Raw genomic sequence first — 8,170 nt, 5'->3', positions numbered from 1 at the left:
TCAATTCTAAGACGAAAAATTTTTTGGTCAAAAAAAAAGGAAGGTTAACCCCTTTGTATTTTTGGCGAAAATTTTCGCGATTTTTAAAAGTGCTGGAATAAATCAATTGTGGCACTATTCCGACGTAATTTTGCGAGAGAAATCGATTGGGCGCAGTCCCAATACGCTGCGATCAACGCATCGAAAGTTACAGCCAAAAAACGAAAACCTGAATTTTCGACATTTTTCAGCAGGTGCTTTTTTCCTCGTATCTTCTTTCCCGTCGATCCCACGCTCCTTTTGCTGCGTTTTCTGAGTTCCTTGGGGTCCAACTGGTCGGGAAAGAGTCATACGAATCAATTCTGAGACGAAAAATGTTTTGGTCAAAAAAAAAGGAAGGTTAACCCCTTTGTATTTGTGGCAAAAATTTTCGCGATTTTCAAAAGTGCTGGAATAAATTAATTGTGGCACTATTCCGACGTAATTTTGCGAGAGAAATCGATTGGGCGCAGTCCCAATACGCTGCGATCAACGCATCGAAAGTTACAGCCAAAAAACGAAAACCTGAATTTTCGACATTTTTCAGCAGGTGCTTTTTTCCTCGTATCTTCTCTCCCGTCGATCCCACGCTCCTTTTGCTGCGTTTTCTGAGTTCCCTGGGGCCAACTGGTCGGGAAAGAGTCATACGAATCAATTCTGAGACGAAAAATTTTTTGGTCAAAAAAAAAGGAAGGTTAACCCCTTTGTATATTTGGCGAAAATTTTCGCGATTTTCAAAAGTGCTGGAATAAATTAATTGTGGCACTATTCCGACGTAATTTTGCGAGAGAAATCGATTGGGCGCAGTCCCAATACGCTGCGATCAACGCATCGAAAGTTACAGCAAAAAAACGAAAACCTGAATTTTCGACATTTTTCAGCAGGTGCTTTTTTCTTCGTATCTTCTCTCCCGTCGATCCCACGCTCCTTTTGCTGCGTTTTCTGAGTTCCTTGGGGTCCAACTGGTCGGGAAAGAGTCATACGAATCAATTCTGAGACGAAAAATTTTTTGGTCAAAAAAAAAGGAAGGTCAACCCCTTTGTATTTTTGGCGAAAATTTTCGCGATTTTCAAAAGTGCTGGAATAAATTAATTGTGGCACTATTCCGACGTAATTTTGCGAGAGAAATCGATTGGGCGCAGTCCCAATACGCTGCGATCAACGCATCGAAAGTTACAGCCAAAAAACGAAAACCTGAATTTTCGACATTTTTCAGCAGGTGCTTTTTTCCTCGTATCTTCTCTCCCGTCGATCCCACGCTCCTTTTGCTGCGTTTTCTGAGTTCCCTGGGGTCCAACTGGTCGGGAAAGAGTCATACGAATCAATTCTGAGACGAAAAATTTTTTGGTCAAAAAAAAAGGAAGGTTAACCCCTTTGTATATTTGGCGAAAATTTTCGCGATTTTCAAAAGTGCTGGAATAAATTAATTGTGGCACTATTCCGACGTAATTTTGCGAGAGAAATCGATTGGGCGCAGTCCCAATACGCTGCGATCAACGCATCGAAAGTTACAGCAAAAAAACGAAAACCTGAATTTTCGACATTTTTCAGCAGGTGCTTTTTTCCTCGTATCTTCTCTCCCGTCGATCCCACGCTCCTTTTGCTGCGTTTTCTGAGTTCCCTGGGGTCCAACTGGTCGGGAAAGAGTCATACGAATCAATTCTGAGACGAAAAATTTTTTGGTCAAAAAAAAAGGAAGATTAACCCCTTTGTATTTTTGGCGAAAATTTTCGCGATTTTTAAAAGTGCTGGAATAAATCAATTGTGGCACTATTCCGACGTAATTTTGCGAGAGAAATCGATTGGGCGCAGTCCCAATACGCTGCGATCAACGCATCGAAAGTTACAGCCAAAAAACGAAAACCTGAATTTTCGACATTTTTCAGCAGGTGCTTTTTTCCTCGTATCTTCTCTCCCGTCGATCCCACGCTCCTTTTGCTGCGTTTTCTGAGTTCCTTGGGGTCCAACTGGTCGGGAAAGAGTCATACGAATCAATTCTAAGACGAAAAATTTTTTGGTCAAAAAAAAAGGAAGGTTAACCCCTTTGTATATTTGGCGAAAATTTTCGCGATTTTCAAAAGTGCTGGAATAAATTAATTGTGGCACTATTCCGACGTAATTTTGCGAGAGAAATCGATTGGGCGCAGTCCCAATACGCTGCGATCAACGCATCGAAAGTTACAGCAAAAAAACGAAAACCTGAATTTTCGACATTTTCCAGCAGGTGCTTTTTTCCTCGTATCTTCTCTCCCGTCGATCCCACGCTCCTTTTGCTGCGTTTTCTGAGTTCCCTGGGGTCCAACTGGTCGGGAAAGAGTCATACGAATCAATTCTAAGACGAAAAATTTTTTGGTCAAAAAAAAAGGAAGGTTAACCCCTTTGTATATTTGGCGAAAATTTTCGCGATTTTCAAAAGTGCTGGAATAAATTAATTGTGGCACTATTCCGACGTAATTTTGCGAGAGAAATCGATTGGGCGCAGTCCCAATACGCTGCGATCAACGCATCGAAAGTTACAGCAAAAAAACGAAAACCTGAATTTTCGACATTTTTCAGCAGGTGCTTTTTTCCTCGTATCTTCTCTCCCGTCGATCCCACGCTCCTTTTGCTGCGTTTTCTGAGTTCCCTGGGGTCCAACTGGTCGGGAAAGAGTCATACGAATCAATTCTGAGACGAAAAATTTTTTGGTCAAAAAAAAAGGAAGATTAACCCCTTTGTATTTTTGGCGAAAATTTTCGCGATTTTTAAAAGTGCTGGAATAAATCAATTGTGGCACTATTCCGACGTAATTTTGCGAGAGAAATCGATTGGGCGCAGTCCCAATACGCTGCGATCAACGCATCGAAAGTTACAGCCAAAAAACGAAAACCTGAATTTTCGACATTTTTCAGCAGGTGCTTTTTTCCTCGTATCTTCTTTCCCGTCGATCCCACGCTCCTTTTGCTGCGTTTTCTGAGTTCCTTGGGGTCCAACTGGTCGGGAAAGAGTCATACGAATCAATTCTGAGACGAAAAATTTTTTGGTCAAAAAAAAAGGAAGGTTAACCCCTTTGTATTTTTGGCGAAAATTTTCGCGATTTTCAAAAGTGCTGGAATAAATTAATTGTGGCACTATTCCGACGTAATTTTGCGAGAGAAATCGATTGGGCGCAGTCCCAATACGCTGCGATCAACGCATCGAAAGTTACAGCCAAAAAACGAAAACCTGAATTTTCGACATTTTTCAGCAGGTGCTTTTTTCCTCGTATCTTCTCTCCCGTCGATCCCACGCTCCTTTTGCTGCGTTTTCTGAGTTCCCTGGGGTCCAACTGGTCGGGAAAGAGTCATACGAATCAATTCTGAGACGAAAAATTTTTTGGTCAAAAAAAAAGGAAGGTTAACCCCTTTGTATTTTTGGCGAAAATTTTCGCGATTTTTAAAAGTGCTGGAATAAATCAATTGTGGCACTATTCCGACGTAATTTTGCGAGAGAAATCGATTGGGCGCAGTCCCAATACGCTGCGATCAACGCATCGAAAGTTACAGCCAAAAAACGAAAACCTGAATTTTCGACATTTTTCAGCAGGTGCTTTTTTCCTCGTATCTTCTCTCCCGTCGATCCCACGCTCCTTTTGCTGCGTTTTCTGAGTTCCTTGGGGTCCAACTGGTCGGGAAAGAGTCATACGAATTAATTCTGAGACGAAAAATTTTTTGGTCAAAAAAAAAGCAAGGTTAACCCCTTTGTATTTTTGGCGAAAATTTTCGCGATTTTCAAAAGTGCTGGAATAAATTAATTGTGGCACTATTCCGACGTAATTTTGCGAGAGAAATCGATTGGGCGCAGTCCCAATACGCTGCGATCAACGCATCGAAAGTTACAGCAAAAAAACGAAAACCTGAATTTTCGACATTTTTCAGCAGGTGCTTTTTTCCTCGTATCTTCTCTCCCGTCGATCCCACGCTCCTTTTGCTGCGTTTTCTGAGTTCCCTGGGGTCCAACTGGTCGGGAAAGAGTCATACGAATCAATTCTGAGACGAAAAATTTTTTGGTCAAAAAAAAAGGAAGGTCAACCCCTTTGTATTTTTGGCGAAAATTTTCGCGATTTTTAAAAGTGCTGGAATAAATCAATTGTGGCACTATTCCGACGTAATTTTGCGAGAGAAATCGATTGGGCGCAGTCCCAATACGCTGCGATCAACGCATCGAAAGTTACAGCCAAAAAACGAAAACCTGAATTTTCGACATTTTTCAGCAGGTGCTTTTTTCCTCGTATCTTCTCTCCCGTCGATCCCACGCTCCTTTTGCTGCGTTTTCTGAGTTCCTTGGGGTCCAACTGGTCGGGAAAGAGTCATACGAATTAATTCTGAGACGAAAAATTTTTTGGTCAAAAAAAAAGCAAGGTTAACCCCTTTGTATTTTTGGCGAAAATTTTCGCGATTTTCAAAAGTGCTGGAATAAATTAATTGTGGCACTATTCCGACGTAATTTTGCGAGAGAAATCGATTGGGCGCAGTCCCAATACGCTGCGATCAACGCATCGAAAGTTACAGCAAAAAAACGAAAACCTGAATTTTCGACATTTTTCAGCAGGTGCTTTTTTCCTCGTATCTTCTCTCCCGTCGATCCCACGCTCCTTTTGCTGCGTTTTCTGAGTTCCCTGGGGTCCAACTGGTCGGGAAAGAGTCATACGAATCAATTCTGAGACGAAAAATTTTTTGGTCAAAAAAAAAGGAAGGTTAACCCCTTTGTATTTTTGGCGAAAATTTTCGCGATTTTTAAAAGTGCTGGAATAAATCAATTGTGGCACTATTCCGACGTAATTTTGCGAGAGAAATCGATTGGGCGCAGTCCCAATACGCTGCGATCAACGCATCGAAAGTTACAGCCAAAAAACGAAAACCTGAATTTTCGACATTTTTCAGCAGGTGCTTTTTTCCTCGTATCTTCTCTCCCGTCGATCCCACGCTCCTTTTGCTGCGTTTTCTGAGTTCCTTGGGGTCCAACTGGTCGGGAAAGAGTCATACGAATCAATTCTGAGACGAAAAATTTTTTGGTCAAAAAAAAAGGAAGGTTAACCCCTTTGTATTTGTGGCAAAAATTTTCGCGATTATCAAAAGTGCTGGAATAAATTAATTGTGGCACTATTCCGACGTAATTTTGCGAGAGAAATCGATTGGGCGCAGTCCCAATACGCTGCGAGCAATAGATCAAATGTTACAGCCAAAAAACGACAATCAGAGTTTTAGACCATCTTTCATCAGAAGATAAACCCTATTAATTTTTTAAGGACATTTCTGGATGATGTTCAAGCAATTAGAAGGTTTTGACCATGTCACTAAATCAGGTTTTAATCAGATAGAAAGCAACCCAGTCGAACGTCGCTAGTTCGTGTAATATCAGTCCACAGAAAGGTCGACTTCTTCATTATACGCGAATCATTATCGAAAACGTGACTGTGTGTAGGAAAGAGGTGTGCACGTCTCAACTTGGTAATATTTTATTAAAATTATAAACACAAGATTACAATATTATGCAACATATATTATGTTAGGTATGTATTATGTGCTTATTCTTCAATAGAAATGTCGTTGAATCAAGGCCCCTTTGATTCAAGTTTCACACCTCTCTGCGTATATCATATACGTAAGGGTAGTCCTTCATTAGTGCGTTGACGAATTTATCGCTGGCCGTGCTCCAAATCTACTTCAAATAATTCAAAAACAATTCCTCAATTTTTTAAAATTTTTTTGCCAACACTATCCCGTGCCTGTAAGAAACAGAGCGGATTTTCCGCCACATTCTCAGTATAAATTTTATTGTCAGAGTAAAAATGTAAAAAACAATCTGTAACTGCAAAATTTTTGTTAGCATTGACGCTATTATTCGATAAAAAATTAACATCGTCATAACAGGCAAACCAACCGAATTACCACCTTCTAAATAAAACTGGCAGTCAGTTTTAAAGTTGAGATAAAAATCTGAAATACTTCAGGAATGGTTTTCGAATTATTTGGAATCGATTTGAGGGGCGGCCCGGAAGAAATTCGATAGCACCCTAAACGAGGACCACCCTAATATATATATATGTATATATATATATTTATTATATTTATACGTATCGAGCTTATCTAATTGTAAATGTAAGTGAGCCGTCGCCGTGTCGTCTATCTCTTTTAAACACACTATATTATACACATACACCTTTTAATAGTAACGTGCACTGTTGTAAATCGCAGTGCACCCTCCATCCTGGAGTTAAATACAGATATAATTCTTCCCTTTCAATTCGCATTCTCTCAGCTCGCCAGATAATTATATTATTATATTTCGTAGTACAAGTGTCGTTGCAGCCACGGTTGAAGTATCGATCAATTGTATATATGAAAGATTACTCACCGTTTATCTAGATAGTATCTACGCGATTTTTTCATCTACTCCCCTCAATTTATATTCTATGTCTTTTATATGCAAACAATTCTGACGGCTGACGGGCAGATGATGAGCTAGAAAATTTGATTCGCTATCCCTAGTTTGTGTATTTTCGCAATCCTTACTTAAACCGAGCGACATTTAAGTCATACACACCGAATGTAAAACACAAAATCCCGCAAAAAAAATCTCTCGTATACATCTAATACCGAAGATGAGCATATTAGTTTACAATGTTTATATGCAGCACTATACCTATATTCAATATACTCGATAAATTTCGTGAAAATAATAAGAAAGTCATCTTCCTTTTATACAGTCTATAACGCAAAGTTTACGAAACACACCGTATCGTCTCACGTAGGAAATTCACCTTGGCTTATTGTTAGAATGCAATTAAACGTATCGAAATAATTATACGCCCAAAATTAGAAGCACCTACAATGAAAACTTTGTTTTGCTAATTAATACCAAATGCTAATGATAACGGAAACAGACAATTTTCCTATATGTATATTATTCATCGCAATACCTTATACGATACTCCTACATTCATTTATTAAATATACCTATGTATTATATATAGTATGTATATCACGTATAATTATGTATATGCACGTAAGCAACTAAAACGTATTATCGCCACTGCGTTACTTTTTCCTTCGACTAATTTAACATTAATATTACCGTTATTGTTACTATTTACAATTGTGATCAGTGGGCATTCACACACTTCGTTAATCACGGGAGCATTTCATTATCGTATCATCGATCTCTGCCAGGCTATTACTATACATATAAAATATACATATATACACTCATGCATATTCGTGATCCCAACCAAGTGTTCGAACGATTGCGTTTTCAGGTGTTACGGTTACATAATCCTTCCGAATTGTAATTTAAAAATTGATATCCCCATTAAATTATCTTTTAACCATATTGTAAGTGCACCAGATCCGCATTCTTCGTTTCAACATCGATCGTCTAATTATGAAATTGGCGCATCTCATCGCGGTTGCATGGACATCCATTTCTATCGTCTCGGAAGCGATGATAATAATAATAATACTAATAATCCACGAGGTCCGCCTTTAATATATATTACATATTTTTCGAGAGAATTTTTCCGTTATTACCGGAAGACTCTTTCATACTTTTTTTTAAGTACCCACTCTTTTTATATACTTCAATCGAGTATTTCCATGTTCAACATTCCGAGCCACTTAGCGAATGAACGCGAATTTACTACTCACTGCTATTACTCGAGTTCGATTTCCAGCATCTATATCGTGCAGGGTGCAGCAGTTTTTGCAGCCATCTCTTGTCCGGTCCTCGTTCCGTTTGCCCCGCAATTTTACGATAATTAAAAAGTGGAGAATTATTCGAAAAAGGGAAGAAATTAAAATACAATGAATCTATAGGGGCGAGGGATAAAAGAATGGGTTCCAAAGAATGTCGGATCGGACGGAAACCAGCTGGATATTTCACCTTTCACTTTACCCGAAATACGTAAAACATTGTTTAAGTAATGCGGTTTTCAATATCATCGGTAAATATGTGTATATGTATATAATATATATATATATATATAATAATAAATAATATATACATATAATAAGTTTATATCGATCGTTAAGCTCGTGCCAAAATAATTTTCGATTTCAAACTGTGTTTATGTAATATAAAGATGTGTCCTATCATACAATTACACTTTTGCTCGCATGACGAATCGATACTTGGG

This window comes from Neodiprion fabricii, chromosome 4 (assembly GCF_021155785.1).
Source record: "Neodiprion fabricii isolate iyNeoFabr1 chromosome 4, iyNeoFabr1.1, whole genome shotgun sequence".
Taxonomy (NCBI): Eukaryota; Metazoa; Arthropoda; class Insecta; order Hymenoptera; family Diprionidae; genus Neodiprion; species Neodiprion fabricii.
Note: the sequence above shows the minus strand (reverse complement) of the source record.